The sequence below is a fragment of the Saimiri boliviensis genome, chromosome 10 (assembly GCF_048565385.1).
Source record: "Saimiri boliviensis isolate mSaiBol1 chromosome 10, mSaiBol1.pri, whole genome shotgun sequence".
Classification (NCBI taxonomy): Eukaryota; Metazoa; Chordata; class Mammalia; order Primates; family Cebidae; genus Saimiri; species Saimiri boliviensis.
Window position 1 is genome coordinate 53,294,794 of NC_133458.1, and position 17,596 is coordinate 53,312,389.

A 17,596-nucleotide genomic window follows, 5' to 3' on the forward strand; every position below is an offset into this window, starting at 1 on the left:
AAAAGAATCAGGACCCGACCATGCTGCTGAACGGTCTTTACCAAATCACACTAATTGGGGAGTCTGCAGGAAGCCCCTGTATCACCAGTTATTTTCTTTTCTTTTCTTTTTTTTTGAGACAGAGTTTCACTCTTGTTACCCAGGCTGGAGTGCAATGGCGCGATCTCGGCTCACCGCCACCTCCGCCTCCTGGGTTCAGGCAATTCTCCTGCCTCAGCCTCCCGAGTAGCTGGGATTACAGGCACGCGCCACCATGCCCAGCTAATTTTTTAGATTTTTAGTAGAGACGGGGTTTCACCGTGTTGACCAGGATGGTCTCGATCTCTTGACCTCGTGATCCACCCGCCTCGGCCTCCCAAAGTGCTGGGATTACAGGCTTGGGCCACCGCGCCCGGCCACCAGTTATTTTCTTGATCGCCTACTAAGTGCAAGGCACAGTTGCAGTGGAGTAAAAGGTAACCAGATGCAATATATCTCACTGGTGGATGGAATGAATTGAAAACAGTGGAGTAAGATCCGTTAAGTCACTCCCCTTAAAGGAAAAGTCTAGTGGAAGAGTCAGATGCAGTGAGGGGAGGAAAAGATGTATCCATATTGCCCCTATTCACTCTTTGAACCTTTACAGTATGGCTCATCCCATTCCATAGACATTGCCCCCGGTAAAGTCACTAATTACTAAAAGTTGGACACTTTACAGGCTTATGTTGCAGTCCTGTTGGAGGAGATTACATTTTTGGCCTCTGCAAAATTCTCTTTTTTCATTTTATTCTAAAGCTGCACCTTCTCATAGTTCCCTCTGCACCCTCTTGGGCTTCTCTTTATTCACAGATATCTTTTGTTTTGTTTTGTTTTGTTTGTTTGTTTGAGACGGAGTTTTTGCTCTTGTTCCCCAGGCTGGAGTGCAATGGCGTGATCTCGGCTCACCGCAACCTCCGCCTCCTCGGTTCAAGCAATTCTCCTGCCTCAGCCTCCCGAGTAGCTGGGACTACAGGTGCACGCCACCATGCCCAGCTAATTTTTGTATTTTTAGTAGAGACGGGGTTTCACCATGTTGACCAGGATGGTCTCGATCTCTTGATCTCGTGATCCACCCGCCTTGGCCTCCCAAAGTGCTGGGATTACAGGCTTGAGCCACCACGCCCGGGCTTGCTTGCTTGCTTGCTTGCTTGCTTTCTTTCTTTCTTTCTTTCTTTATTTCTTTCTTTCTTTCTTTCAGGCAGAGTTTTGCTCTTATTGCCCAGGCTGGAGTGCAATGGCATGATCTCAGCTCACTACAACCTCTGCCTCCCAGGTTCAAGCAATTATCCTGCCTCAGCCTCCCAAATAGGATTACAGGTATGCGCCACCACGCCCAGCTAATTTCGCATTTTTAATAGAGATGGTGTTTCACCATGTTGGTCCGGCTGGTCTCGAACCCCTGACCTCAGGTGATCAACCCACTTCGGCCTCCCAAAGTGCTGGGATTGCAGGCATGAGTCACTGTCCCCTGCCCACAGATCTCTTAAGGAAGTAAAAATTGCAAACACTTTTGTAACTCGGGTAGACGCTACTGTGCTCATTTTGCATTTAAGACACTGAAGTCAAATAACTTGCCCCAGGTTCCCCTGCTAATAATAGGTTAACTCCAAAGACTATGCTGTGAAACACTACATTTTGCCATAAAAGTTGGGGTTTGCCAGGGCTCTAGGCCTCTTCTACAGAATATTCTCCCTCTGGGCTTTTCCCTCCACTTCAGGACTTGTCTGCCCAACCCAGGCCTTTCTCTTGAGCTCCAGGCCCACTTAACCATCAACTAGTAGGAAACTACACTTGAATATTCCATTGGAACCTCAATATCAACTTGTGCAAAAGGGAATTCACTGTGGCCCACGAATCTCTTCCCATATTTGCAGTGCTAAACAGCCAGTAATACCTCCATTCACCCAAAAATCCAAACTGCCGGGAAGCTCCTCTCTTTTTCCATCTTCCACATTCAATTGATACATCCCTTCCCTGCCTCTTCAATCTACTCCAGGCACTTTGTCAATTTTTTCACATTGCTACCTGTGAGATATTTTGCAAATGCAACTGTTATGGCAGTCCCGACGTGAAGAACCCACCAGGAAGCCCTTGGCCACAATAAAGTAAAGGCTCCTTAGCATGGCAGGTGGGGCTCTTGATGATCTGACTCCCATTTATCTTTCCAGTTTCATCTCCCTCTGCCTACCCAGCTACTACGATTCACAGGTCCTGCCCACAAGACTCATTATGTAATGCAATAAAGGACGACAAAGGCTACCCCCGTATGTTTCTAAAACAAGTGTGTTAAAGAAATACAAACATGCACACATGTATACAAAAACATTTACGTATTATCACAAGAAGCACCTAGAAAGTTTTAGCAGGAATTTCTATTCAATTCTAATATACTCCATTGTATTAATTTATTAGACATTGAAATTAAGACCACTCTATCCACTTTGGGAGGCCGAGGCGGGTGGATCACGAGGTCGAGAGATCGAGACCATCCTGGTCAACATGGTGAAACCCCGTCTCTACTAAAAAGTGCAAAAAATTAGCTGGGCATGGTGGCACGTGCCTGTAATCCCAGCTACTCAGGAGGCTGAGGCAGGAGAATTGCCTGAGCCCAGGAGGCAGAGGTTGCGGTGAGCCGAGATCGTGCCATTGCACTCCAGCCTGGGTAACAAGGGCGAAACTCCGTCTCAAAAAAAAAAAAAAAAGACCACTCTATCAGAGTAGAGCTAAGAAATCAAAGTACTTTTACATAACAGCCCTACACGCACAACAGTATACTTTTTTTTTGTTTTTTTAGATGGAGTTTAGCTCTTGTTGCCCAGGCTGGAGTGCAATGGCAGCATCTCGGCTCACTGCAACCTCTGCCTCCTGGGTTCAAGTGATTCTCCTGTCTCAGCCTGCCGAATAGCTGAGATTATAGGCACCCGCCACCATGCCTGGCTAATTTTTGTATTTTTAGTAGAGATGGGGTTTCACCATGTTGGCCAGACTGGTCTCGAACTCCTGACCTCAAGTACCAGGCTGGTCTTGAACTCCTGACCTCAAGTGATCTGCCTGCCTCAGCCTCCCAAAGTGCTGGGATTACAGGCGTGAGCCACCGCACCTGCCTATTTTTAATAATTTCTTTTTTTTTTTTTTTGAGACGGAGTTTTGCTCTTGTTACCCAGGCTGGCGTGCAATGGCGCGATCTCGGCTCACCGCAACCTCCGCCTCCTGGGTTCAGGCAATTCTCCTGCCTCAGCCTCCTGAGTAGCTGGGATTACAGGCACGTGCCACCATGCGCAGCTAATTTTTGGTATTTTTAGTAGAGACAAGGTTTCACCATGTTGACCAGGATGGTCTCGATCTCTCAACCTCGTGATCCACCCGCCTCGGCCTCCCAAAGTGCTGGGATTACAGGCTTGAGCCACCGCGCCCGGCCCTATTTTTAATAATTTCTTAACTGACTGGATTTTACTGGCAAAGAGTCGTTGCTATTTTTGTTGTTTAGAAATTTTCTTTGCAGATGTCATATTCCTTTAATTCTTTCATGTCTGAGGATGTCTCCTTTTATCTCTATATTTGAAAGACATTTTTGTCTGGACTTAATATTGTTAGGTCACATTTTCATTTTCTCAGAATTTTATAAATATTACTCCATTATGTTCCCGAATTAAATGTTCTGGAGAAGTCTGAGGCTAGCCAGATTTTTTTTTTTTTTAACCACCCTTAAATGTGACTTATTTGCCTAAATACCTAAAACATTATTTTATTATTGAAGTTCAATAACTTAACTAGACTATCTTAATGTTGAGCAATTTTTGTGTGAAGTGATGTTTATCAAAATTTTCAAATCATATATATTCTTTCATGCTGCACGTTCACTTTTCCTTCATTTTGGGGGAAGTCTCTTTGAATACACATTCTGGCATTCCATTCCGTATATTCTCTTTTCAAGGACTGCAGCTCTCCCTATGGTGAATTATTTTATCTGTCCTTCATATTTATTAGCATCTGTTTAACTGCTTAAGGCTTTGTCATTTTCCTCTACTTTTTTTTGTGATTATCTCAGGACAGAAGTAGGCCTACACAAACATGTCCTACTAATTGTTGGTAAAGGTGCGGAAGCAATTCAATAGATGAATAGCCTTTCAGCAAATACTGCTGGAACAATTAGATGTTCATATCCACCGCTCCCTGCTCCCCAAATCCCATGAACCCACACCTCACGCTTTATACAAAAATTAACTCAAAATGAATCATGGATGCAAATATATGACCTAAAACTATAAAACTTTTAGAAAACCACATGCAATAAAATCTTTGGGATATAGGGATACACAAGGAGTTTTCAGACCTAGTATCAAAAGTATAATCCTTAAAACAAGATTAAAATCTTTTGCCCTACAAAAGATGCTGTTAGGAGGATGAAAAGACAAGCTGCAGACTGGGAGAAAATATTTATAAACCACATATTTAACAAAGGACTTGTGTCTAAATTATGCAAAAAAAAAAAAATAACACCTCTCAAAAACAGAAAAAGAAAAGAAAATGGGCAAAATATCTAAAGACATTTCACTGAAGAAGAAATACAGATGGCAGATAAGCACATGAAAAGATGTCCAATGGCTGGGCATGTGGCTCATGCCTGTAATCCAAGCATTTTGGAGGCCAAGGCGGGCGGATCACCTGAGGTCGGGAGTTCAAGACCAGCCTGACCAACATGGTGAAACTCCATCTTTTTTCTAAAAAAAAAAAAGAAAAGAAAAGATGTCCAATATCATCAGTCATTATAAAGTGCATACTAAAATAATGAGGTATCACTACACACACAGCAAAATGGCTCAAGTAAAAAACAGCAAAAACGCCACATGCTGGCAAGGATGTAGAAAAACAAGATCACGCATACATTACTAGCGGGAATGTAAAATTCCAGAGTAGTACAGCCACTTACTATACAACCCAGTCATTGAACTCCCAGGCATTTATCCCAGAAAGATGAAACCTGAAGTTCACACAAAAACATCTGCATATACACTCATAGCAGCTTTATTCGTGATAGCCAAAAGTTGGAAATAATGCAAATGTCCTTCAACAGGAGAATGGTTAAACTGTGGTACATTCTTACCATGGAATACTACTCAACTCTCAAAAGGAATGAACTACTGATAAATGCAACAACTTGAATGGACCTCAAGGGAATTATGACAATACCAAAACGTTATATACTATATGATTCCATTTATATAACATTCCTGAAATGACAGAATTATAGAGATGGAGAATAGACTAGTGATCCCCAAGGGTTGGAGTTGGAGGGGAGATGGGTAGGGACAAAGGGGAGATGCGTATGGCTACAAAAGGGTGGCATGAGGGGTTCTTGAAACAATGGGACCATTCTCTATGTCAGCTGTGCTCATAGTTACACGAATCTACGCATAAAGCTGCATAGCATTAAATACACACAAATGAACGCACATAAAAGTGGTAAAATGTAAGAAAGGTCAGTGTACTGTATTGACCTAAATTTCCTGGTTGTGATGTTGTTTCTGTTGATGCAAGATGTTATCATTGGGGCAAATTGGATGAAAGGTATGTGAGATCTCTCTGTATTATTTCTTACAACTGCAGATGGACCTGTGATTATCTCGAAATAAAAAGTTTAGTTAAAAGAAAAAATGAGGTTACATTTCCAAAACCTTTTTCTTCTTACGGGAAGGGAACAGTGGGAGAAGAATACTGCTTTCTGTTGACCATTATGTATTATAGTCACGCATTCAAGTACACATACACATCACAGGGGCGCTTACACAAATTGAAATAGAAAGAGAATCTGAGAATTGTTCAGCTGGCCATAACTAATAACATAATAAAGGGAACTGCAGATGAATTGGAGCAAAAAAAATCTTTGCATGTTTCATAAAGCGTTCCTGATCCAGCCTTTTCTACGATGGTCGCTGGTGATGTGGGAGCGATTAGTGTGCTGAGATGTGTAATGTGACAGTTTGAGTAGCTCCCTGTGTCTGGCTGTGGTGTTGGCAGCCTTTGTGCATAGTCCGATGTTATTGAAGTGCTTTTGCTTTATTCCTTTTTGTCTCCTGCCTCTTGATGGGGGTTACACTGAGTAGGAAGCAGTCCCTGAGTTGAATGTATAATCACCACGGGAACTGAGGCTACAATCAACCTCTGGGAATATGGCCCATGGCCCCTGCATGCCTTTTGTCAAAATCCTTCTTGTGCACTTTTTTTCTTTCTTTCTTTTTTTTTTTGAGATGGAGTCTCACTCTGTCACCCAGGCTGGAGTGCAATGGCATGATCACAGCTCACTGCAACCTCCACCTCCTGGCTCAGGCTATCCTCCCACCTCAGTAGCTGGGACTGCAGGTGCACACCGCCATGCCTGGCTGATCTTCTGTATTTTTTGTAGAAACAGGGTTTTGCCATGTTGCTCATGCTGGTCTCAAACTTCTGGAGTCAAGTGATCCATGCACCTCAGTTTCCCAAAGTGCTGGGATTACAGGTGTGAGACAATGCACCAGATCTTCTTGTGCACTTTTTTTTTTTTTTTTTTTTTTTTTTTTTTTGAGACAGAGTTTCGCTCTTGTTACCCAGGCTGGAGTGCAATGGCGCGATCTCGGCTCACCGCAACCTCCGCCTCCTGGGTTCAGGCAATTCTCCTGCCTCAGCCTCCTGAGTAGCTGGGATGACAGGCACGCACCACCATGCCCAGCTAGTTTTTTGTATTTTTAGTAGAGACGGGGTTTCACCATGTTGACCAGGATGGTCTCGATCTCTTGACCTCGTGATCCACCCGCCTTGGCCTCCCAAAGTGTTGGGATTACAGGCGTGAGCCATTGCACCCGGCTTTGTGCACTTTTTAATGTTCTGAATGTTTCTGGGTTTGAGTGAGTGTATATGTCCCTCCCTGCGTGTGTATATGCTACATTGGTTAGCCGATTTGTCCTTGAGGACCAAAGCAGAAGGAAATTTGGGGCACTTTATGCAAACAACTTCACATCCTTCAAGCTTCTGCTTTGTACCTATTAGTTAGAAACAAACTATTATATAATCAAGTATTTCTTTAAAACTCCCACTTATCCCCATGTAAGCCACCACATCTCTTTATAGGAAACTAAGCCCAGCCTGTGAGATTCTAGTGAAACCTGATTTTCTTTCTTCATCAACTTCATTCCCCCATGGCCTATGATGATCCCAAATTGTGAGGCTCTTTCTGTACCCAGTGATCTTTCTGGGATTGTTGAATCATGAATTGCTTCCTCATTTTGTTCTTGAGTTCATGTATTTGGCGCTCCTTGATTGACACTGGACTGACATGTACTGAGAGTTTCTGCCCCGACTTTCATTCACTCCACAAACCTTCCTGGAGATTCTGTCTATCTGATGTGGAGACCAACAGGGCCTTCCAGACAAATGTCTTGCTCTAGATGTCTCTAGGGGTACCATTAGCAAGAGGCTTGGTAAGGTAGAAGGGGCAAAAAGGGAACAGAGTCCAGATTCTGATTTCGTGAGGGAAAGCTTTAATAAAGATCTCAACACAAATTTTCAAGAATACCAAATCGATTGCTTCCCAAAATGCTGTTCTCAAGATGGGTATAAGATTCTTACAGAAGTAAACCGAATCTATTTTCAACATCTGCTCAGTTGTCTGGTATCTGAAAAAATAATAGGAGATTCAGAAAATGCAGGAATGGTGATTTTCCAATTAAGTAATCTAGAGCATTGTTTTAGTATTGACTTCCAGGGAAAAAGCTAGTTTACTCAGTTCTATTAGCTATCTGCCTGGATTACCTATATGCATCCTCCTTTTTTTCCCCTGGCTGATTTTACCAGTTTTGGGTGGAGAGCTCTTATCTTGCAGTAGAAATTTAATGGTACACGAATGTTCACTGCAGCACTGTTCACAATAGCAAAGACCTGGAACCAACCCAAATGCCCATCGATGATAGACTGGACAGGGAAAATGTGGCACATATACACCATGGAATATTATGCAGCCATCAAAAACGATGAGTTCGTGTCCTTTGTAGGGACATGGATGAACCTGGAAACCATCATTCTCAGCATTCTGACACAAGAGCAGAAAATCAAACACCGCATATTCTCGCTCATAGGTGGGTGTTGAACAATGAGAACACATGGACACAGGGAGGGGAGCACTACACACTGGGGTCTGTTGGGGGGAAATAAGGAAGGGACAGCAGGGAGTGGGGAATTGGGGAGAAATAGCATGGGGAGAAATGCCAGATAGAGGTGATGGGGAGGAAGGCAGCAAATCACACTGCCATGTGTGTACCTATGCAACAATCTTACATGTCCTTCACATGTACCCCCAAACCTAAAATGCAATCAAATAATTTTTTTTTAAAAGTATTTTTTAAATTCCCACCAAATCTATAGGGTGGCATGAAACTCTTCTATTACTGATCACTTTTTAGTTTTAGTTTGTGATGGGCAGAATTCTAAGATGTCCCCCCGATGATCCAAGTCCCTTTATAATCCCCTCTCTACGGAATCTCATTCCTGTGATTAGGTTACATTATACAGCGAAGGTGAAGGGATTTTTCAGATGTCAAGAAAGCTCCTGATCAATTGACTTTATGTTCAACAACTAGGAGGTTATCCTGGGTGGACTTTACCTAATCAGGTGGACCCTTTGTCAGAGGGTCTAGAGGTAAGAGAGTCTCCCTGTTGGCCTTGAAGAAGCAAACCACCAAGAGTTCTACAGCTGCCAGGAAGTGAATTTTTCCAACAGCTTTGTGAACTGTGAAGAGAGGACCCCAAACCTTAGATAAGACCCCAGCCCTGGCTCAGGCAAAGATTGCAGCTTTGTGAGAACCTGAGCAGCGGACCCACTCCCATACTCTTGACTCATGGAAACTATGAGATAATAAATGTATTGCTGTAAGCCACTAGGCTCATGTTCATTTGTAATGCAGCAATATAGACAAATACCTCATTTAATCTCCAAAAATAGCTGGGCGCAGTGGCTCATGCCTGTAATCCCAGCACTTTGGGAGCCCAAGGAGGGTGGATCACTCAAGACCAGGATTTCGAGACCAGCCTGGTCAGCATGGTGAAACCCCATCTCTATTAAAAATACAAAAAAATTAGCCGGGTGAGGTGGTGCGTTGCCAATAATCCCAGCTACTCAGGAGACTGAGGCATGAGAATCACTTGAACCTGGGAGGCAGAACTTGCAGTGAGCTGAGATCAAGCCACTGAACTCCAGCCTGGGTAGCAAAGCAAGACTCTGTCTCAAAAAAAAAAAAACCTCCGGAAATGTGACAGGCTGTGGCAGAGTGGCTGCTTTGTTACTGTGCTTTTATTGTCATGCTCTTTTAATATGTCCTACCAACTAGACAGGGATAGACAGAAGAGAAAAAAGAAACAACACGTAATACTAGGTTCTAAGCCTGTATTTTGCATATCAAAGGATTATAAATAGACATTCTTACCTTGATCTCCCATTCCCTGCCCAAAATGTAAGTTTTTCCCATCATAGACAATTCATTACCAAATTCTGTTAATTCTACCTCCAAAATGTATCCCAAGTCCATCTTTTTCTTTCAAACCCCATTCCACCCTAGTTAAACCACCATCACTTATGACCCCGACAACTACAGCCAGCCTCCTACCTGACTTCTTAGCGTCTTCTCTTTTCCTCCTCTAACTCACTCCTCACCAGTCCAAAGTGATATTAAAATGCTGGGGGAAGATTATGTCACTTCAAAGGTTTCCCAAATCCCAAAATCCAGAGTGAATTGAGTCCTCAAAACAATCTTTCTCTTTTCTTTTTTGAAACAGAGTCTCACTCTGTCGCTCTGGCTGGAGTGCAGTGGTGTGATCTCAGCTCACTACAATCTTTACCTCCCAGGTCAAGCAATTCTCCTGCCTCAGCCTCCTGAGTAGTAGGGATTGCAGGCACACATCACTGCGCCTGGCTAATTTTTTTGTTTTTAGTAGAGACAGGGTTTCACCATGTTGGCCAGGCTGGTCTTGAACTCCTGACCTCAGGTGATGTGCCCACCTCAGCCTCCCAAAGTGCTGGGATTACGGGCATGAGCCACCACACTTGGCCTCAAGATAATCTTGATCTGTCTTTCCTATACCTCACAATTTTCTAGCCCTGCTGATACTTTTTGTTTTGTTTTTCTTCACCTTTGCACACGTTGTTCCCTGAGTCTGGAGGACTCTTCTTTGCCTACCTCTTACTCATCCTTCAAATCTTAGCTCAAAGTAACTTCTACAGAGAGGCCTCTGCACATGCTCTGTAGCAGATACACCTGATGGCCCATCTACATCACGTGTACCCAGTTAGTGCATCCGCCCCTCAACCAGCACACGTGCGGCTGCTACGAGCCACTCACACTTGCGCCTCTCTCCAGAGCAGGTGTCCCCAAACTTTTTACACAGGGGGCCAGTTCACTGTCCCTCAGACCGTTGGAGGGCCGCCACATACTGTGCTCCTCTCACTGACCACCAATGAGAGAGGTGCACCTTCCTGAAGTGCGGCGGGGGGCCGGATAAATGGCCTCAGGGGGGGCGCATGCGGCCCGCGGGCCGTAGTTTGGGGACGCCTGCTCCAGAGGCCGTAGTTTGGGGACGCCTGCTCCATCAATTTACGTTGATTGATGGAAACTGCCTTGCTGAAAGATTCCTGGAAATTTCTTCTAAGGTGGCTCTTCTAAAACAATTATCGACGGATGTAGGGTAAAACCATCCAGTCCTCTTCTGTTTGAGTGGGATAGACTTGGCCCTGCAATTCCTGCTCCAGAACTCCCCGTGAAGCGGAGTCTAGTTCTCCTGAAACCACAACATTGCTCACATTCTTCCCCTGCCCTATCCTACTGCACTCATTCCCTTACAAGTTTCTTTGGAGAAAATGCCCTTCATGAATCACTGCACGAAAATGCCCACCTCAGATTCTGCTTCTAGAAAACCTTACCTTACAACATCCCCAATAGAAATTATGTTCCTCACTATTGTCTCATAGACACCCTCTAGACACCTTCTTTTCCCTAATTGCACTTTTCAAAAATAGCAATTTTATATCTGTTTGTGGATTTACTCATTTTTGTTTCCCTATTAGCCATGTTTATGAGTGGTGAGTTCTGTGGAGGTGGAGACACCTGTTTCCTGTGTGCCCAGCCTTAGCACCATGCCCAGCATAGCAGAGAGCTCAGAAGTCGATGAATGGATGAATGAATGTGTGAATTTGATGTCTTTCATCAAGACAAGTATGGCTGGCATGGAGGTTAGCTGTATCTCCAAGCCCCAGTCAGGTGGGTCACGGTGGCTCACACCTGTATAATCCCAGCAGTTTGGGAGGCCAAGGTGGACGAATCATTTGAGGTCAGGAGTTCAAGACCAGCCTGATCAACATGGTGACTCTACTAAAAATACAAAAAATTAGCTGGGCATGGTGGCATGTACCTCTAGTGCCAGCTACTCAAGAGGCTGAGGCAGGAGAGTTGCTTGAACCAGGAGGCAGAGATTAGTGAGCCAAGATCATGCCACTGCACTCCAGCCTGGACAACAGAGTGAGACTCCATCTCAAAATATAAATAAATAAATAAATAAATAAATAAGCCCCAGCCAAGATTTAGTCATCTTTTTTTTTTTTGATTTAGTCTTTTAATAGTGTTCCCTGCCTGCCTGTGGCTCTGTCCATGGGCACCAAGCTAGGAGTCTCTTCTCCCAGAAAGTGAGAAATACATTTTATACTGAAAATAATGACTTCTGTGATTCTAATAAAGTCATATGCCTGTATTCTCTAGAGATTTTACAGTGGTATGCATTCTTTTGGCTCTTTGTTCATCTATATTCAGATTTATTTGACCCCTACTAGGTACAGGCACTGTTTGAGTTACTGTTGCTATAGAACTGAACAGCAGACAAGACCTCTACTCTCATGAAACTCAGTGACTACTAGGGAGGCGCAGTCACTGACAAAGAAGCAAACGTAACAGGTAGTGACGAGTGCTATTGAGGAAAAGTAAAGAAGAATAAAGGATGCAGACACTGTGTTAGACAAAGGGGGTGGGAAAAGCCTCTTTTTTTTTTTTTTTGGAGACAGAGTTTCGCTCTTGTTACCCAGGCTGGAGTGTAATGGCGCGATCTCAGCTCACCACAACCTCCGCCTCCTGGGTTCAGACAATTCTCCTGCCTCAGCCTCCTGAGTAGCTGGGATTACAGGCACGCGCCACCATGCCCAGCTAATTTTTTGTATTTTTAGTAGAGACGGGGTTTCATCATGTTGACCAGGATGGTCTCGATCTCTTGACCTTGTGATCCACCCGCCTTGGCCTCCCAAAGTGCTGGGATCACAGGCGTGAGCCACTGCGCCCGGCCCAGGAAAAGCCTCTTTTTTTTTTTTTTGAGACGGAGTTTCGCTCTTGTTACCCAGGCTGGAGTGCAATGGTGTGATCTCGGCTCACCGCAACCTCCGCCTCCTGGGTTCAAGCAATTCTCCTGCCTCAGCCTCCTGAGTAGCTGGGAGTAGCTGGGATTACAGGCACGTGCCACCATGCCCAGCTAATTTTTTTGTATTTTTAGTAGAGACGGTGTTTCACCATGTTGACCAGGATGGTCTCGATCTCTCGACCTCGTGATCCACCCGCCTCGGCCTCCCAAAGTGCTGGGATTACAGGCTTGAGCCACCGCGCCCGGCCTGAAAAGTCTCTTTAATTACAAGTCATTTGAGTTCAATGGCTGCATAATTATAACCCAAAATATAGTTATAGAATAATAATAATTAATAGTAATATTAATAATATTAAGTACACTGTATTTCTTTATGCTTTTTTTTTTTTTTTTTTTTTTGAGATGGAGTTTCGTGCTTGTTACCCAGGCTGGAGTGCAATGGCGCGATCTCGGCTCACCGCAACCTCCGCCTCCTGGGTTCAGGCAATTCTCCTGCCTCAGCCTCCCGAGTAGCTGGGATTACAGGCACGCACCACCATGCCCAGCTAATTTTTTGTATTTTTAGTAGAGACGGGGTTTCACCATGTTGATTGACCAGGACAATCTCGATCTCTTGACCTCGTGATCCACCCGCCTTGGCCTCCCAAAGTGCTGGGATTACAGGCTTGAGCCACCGCGCCCGGCTCTTTATGCATTTCTAAGCTGAGGCACTTAGAAAATTATGCTTCATTAACTTAGTCACGCTTCTTAAGTAGATACAGAATGGAAGAGAGCCGTTATGGCCAACTGGTGGTATTTCTCTATTCACCTTACAGTGATGAGAAAACGGAAGTTCAGGGGTATTATGCCACTTGTTCAAGGCATAAAATAAGTAAAAGTTTGAGCTGCGAACCTAATCAAGGGCTTTCTGACTCTAAAATCCATTTCTTTTCTCCCGTTGTATTTTACTCTCTCAAGCTGCTACTACTCTTACTTGAGTAAATATTTATACTAAATATAGGCTAAATATTTATAAGTAAGTTTTAATATCTAAGCTCCTGTGCTTAAATAAATGTCATAAGCAGACATAAACCTTAAAGTTCCGTTGGTCCATATGTAACATTGTTAGTCTATGGTATTTTATTGAACATCTATAATGTGTTTAACATGGATCTCGCAGTGAATAAAGGAAGTTCCTTGGAGATGATGTTTGTTTTGGTGTTTTTATGGTTTGGGTTATTAATTGATGACTTAAGAAGTCATGGCTCATAAGCTTAATGGTCTGTTTTGTTTGTAGGAGATCGGTCAGGATGGTGGGAAAACTTATAGGAAAGAGGTAAACCTTGGAAGGCGGGAGGTTTTGCAAAGCTTGGGGAAGAATGAGCTGAAGACGGCTGTTCTTGCCCTAAGGCAAATGGCAAAGGGCAGATAACAAGGGGTTGCTAAGAAATTTATCTAGATACGTTTGTTTACCTTTTTCTCTGGAAACCAACCTTCGATCAGTCCCAGCGCCGGAATGCTCCCTACTGCCCCCTACTGGGGAGTCGACAATGTTAATCACCCACAAATGGTGTTCGCTCCAGGCCTTTGTCATTAAATCCGTGTAATGAATCTGTGCTAAATAAATGCGAGTATCTCTGGCTACTTGGGCCGCACTTTCTCGTCAGCGGTGCTAAGCCACGGGGTCCCTAATCGCCCTCATAGGCAACATACCTGTGTCTGCTTACTCCATTCATCCGTCGCTCCCGCAAGAGTCTGTGGGACAGACTTGGCATTTGTTTTGTAGAGACTGGGTCTCATCATGTTGCCCGGGCTGGTCTGGAACTCCTGGGCTCAAGCGATCCTCCTGCCTTTGAAACCACGCCCCTGGGCGGACCAGGAAGAGAAGTTCCTCAGGACAACAGTTCTCCGAGCTCCCGCTCTCACCGTGCTCACAACAGTTTCCTGCACTTGCGTTTCAGGGCCAGGATAGTGACAGCCACCCTGTTAATCCTGGTTGCTTCCTTAACCCCTTGTGAATATGCCTTAACCAAGCCCACATCTTTGTAAATGATCTCGTCAGCTCCAGTTAAACTCTTCATATGTGATTGTTTTCTCCCGTTACCCTCACACACGCAAGAATCCGGCGGGCGCGGCGGCTCACGCCTATAATCCCAACACATTGGGAGGCCGAGGTGGGTAGATCCTGAGGTCAGGAGTTCGAGACCAGCTAGGCCAACATAGTGAAACCCCGTCTCTACTTAAAAAAAAAAAAAAAAAAAAATTAGCGGAGTGTGGTGGCAGGCACCTATAATCCTCGCTACTTGGGAGGCTGAGACCGGAGAATCGCTTGAACCTGGGAGGTGGAGGTTGCAGTGAGCCCAGATTGGCTCACTGTGGCACTGCACAACACGCCCAGGTGACAGTGTGAGAATCGTCTCAGAAACAAAACAGAACTAAGTATATATAGGAATCCTTCTGAACCAGAGATTCTACCACTCCAAACATTGGTAAAGAGAGAGTTTCTCAATTGCATTTTGATTTTTTAAAAATTTTATTTATTTATTTATTTATTTATTTATTTATTTATTTATTTATATGGAGACGGAGTCTCGCTTTATAACCCCGGCTGGAGTGCAGTGGCGCGATCTCGGCTCACTGCAACGTCCAACTCCCGGCTTCAAGCTATTCTCCTGCCTTAGCCTCCTGAGTAGCTGGGATGACAGGTGCGCTCCACCGGGCCCGGCTAATTTTTATATTTTTAGTAGAGACAGGGTTTCACTATGTTGGTTAGGCTGGTCTCAAACTTCTGACCTCGTGATCTTCCTGCCTTGGCCTCCCAAAGTGCTGGGATTATGGGTGTGAGCCACTGCGCCCAGCCATGCATTTTGAAATATAATAAAAGCTAGTGACACACAGTCAAACTATAAAGGATCCCCCCAAAACTTTGTAACAATAGTAATAAAAGGTGTCAGAAAGACAAACAACCTAAAAATCCCTCTGTTCCACAGTAACTACTTTGCCAACACCAGCATTTATGATTCAGCCTGAAAAATGTGGCACAAGATTGAGAGAGTATTTCAATGGCTTCTGCCTAGAGGTTCTTTACCTCATTGAAGCAGCAGATAGAAACTGAAAAGAAAGAACAAACAAGACTAGAAAGGTTTTGCGTGAACTAAGCAGTGTTCTGCATTATACAATCCTTGCAGAGCATATAGTGTTTTCAGTGTGTGCATTTCTTGCATAGCTGTTCATTAGTGGGCTGTAAATTGCTTTTTTTTTTTTTTTTTTTTTTTTAAATGTCTATACGTTGCCCTCCAACCAATTAAGTTGGAAATAGTGTTTTTTCCTTTCTCATGATTAATCACTGAGTAACAGCCTGAAGAGTCTTCAGGGCATTGAGATTGATTCTTTGTACTTGTGAGTTGTAAAGAAGTCTGGTTTAAAGTAAAAGATAATGGCTGCAGATTGCAAGTTGTTCAGCTCATTAGTAAAGCTCCTGCTTTTGAAATTGGTGATTAGAATTTTCCTTCAGGGAGGATCAGGCTGCAAAGTCTATGCACACAGTTTTTGCTTCTAGACATTAACCACCAAGAATATTAAAAGACATACAAAAAGTAGGGCTGTCACTTTGTCTCAAATCATTCAGCTTCTAACATAAGCAGAACCTTTCTCAGGCATAAAAAGAGAGTTTGAATGATTCATGAAATTCTTTCTCCACATTAAAAATAAAGAGATGAAGGGAATGACAAAGCAAAATGTTTCTTCTATTGGCAGCAAATAAATAATAGAATTTCTTTTAGGAAATATATGCCATATATATGTACATATGTATATATGCACACACACACATATATAAATATTTTCTCATCAATTCTACCTAGAAACCTTTCTTTAAAACCAGTATTCATACAAGATTAAATTTAATAACATGTTTATTTTACTTGTTTTTAGATAATTTACTTGAGCTTACTTCACATAAAATCTTATGTATGTATCTGTATTTCTCTTTTAAAATATTTCTTCTTTTCTTTTTTTGAGATGGAGTCTCACTCTGTCACCCAGCTGGGATTACAGGCACCCACCACCATGCCTGGCTAATTTTTGTATTTTCAGTAGAGACGGGGTTTTGGCACGTTGGCCAGGCTGATCTTGAACTCCTGACCTCAGGTGAGCCACCTGCCTTGTCCTGCCAAATTTCTGAGATTATAGGTGTGAGCCCCCATGCCCAGCCTAGAAATACTTCATTTAGAATGGCATTGACATAGCAATAATAGAATGCCTTTCATTTTAACCAGGTAGGGATACTGCATTTACATAATAGATTAATATACTCTTTTCTGGGCAGATTAGAGAGGTGAAAATATGAAAAATATGCCAACTGTAATGGTTTTATTATTATTACTATTATTTTGAGACAGGGTCTTGCTCTTTCGCCCAGGTTGGACAGAGTAGAGTGCAGTGGCACAATCATGGCTCATTGCAGCTTTGACCTCCCTGGCTCAAGCAATCCTCTCACCTCAGGCTCCCAAGTAGCTGGGACTACAAGCACATGCCATCAAAAACAACTAACTTTTCATTTTTAGTAGAGACAAGGTCTTACTATGTTGCCCAGGCTGGTCTTGAACTCCTGAGCACAAGTGTTCCTCCAGCACTGGCCTCCCAAAGTGCTGGGATTATAGGCATGAGCCACCATGCCCAGCCATGTTATGGTTTTAAACCTCATAATAGTCATTTGGTCATTTTTTATATTTGTGTTTTGATTCCCATAACACCTTACTATGATGAGCTTTGTCAAGTGCATATGATCGATCAACTTACTGCAAAGAGGTAGAATAATATGACTGTTTCTATGGAAAGCTAGGCCCAATTTATTATTATTGTATATCAAACTGATATTATTATTAAATATATAACTTATAGTTTGTCTTAGTTTGGGCTGCTATACCAAAATTACCATATATTGGATACTTACACCCTGATCCATGGCATGTTAGGAGCCAAACCACACAGCAGGAGGTGAGCGGCAGGCAAGTGAGCATTACTGCCCGAGTTTCACCTCCTGACAGATCAGTGGCAGCGTTAGATTCTCATAGGATGCCAGGTGCGGTGGTTCACACCTGTAATCCCAGAACTTTGGAAGGCCGGGGTGGGCGGATCACAAGTTCAAGAGATCAAGATCATACTGGCCAATATGGTG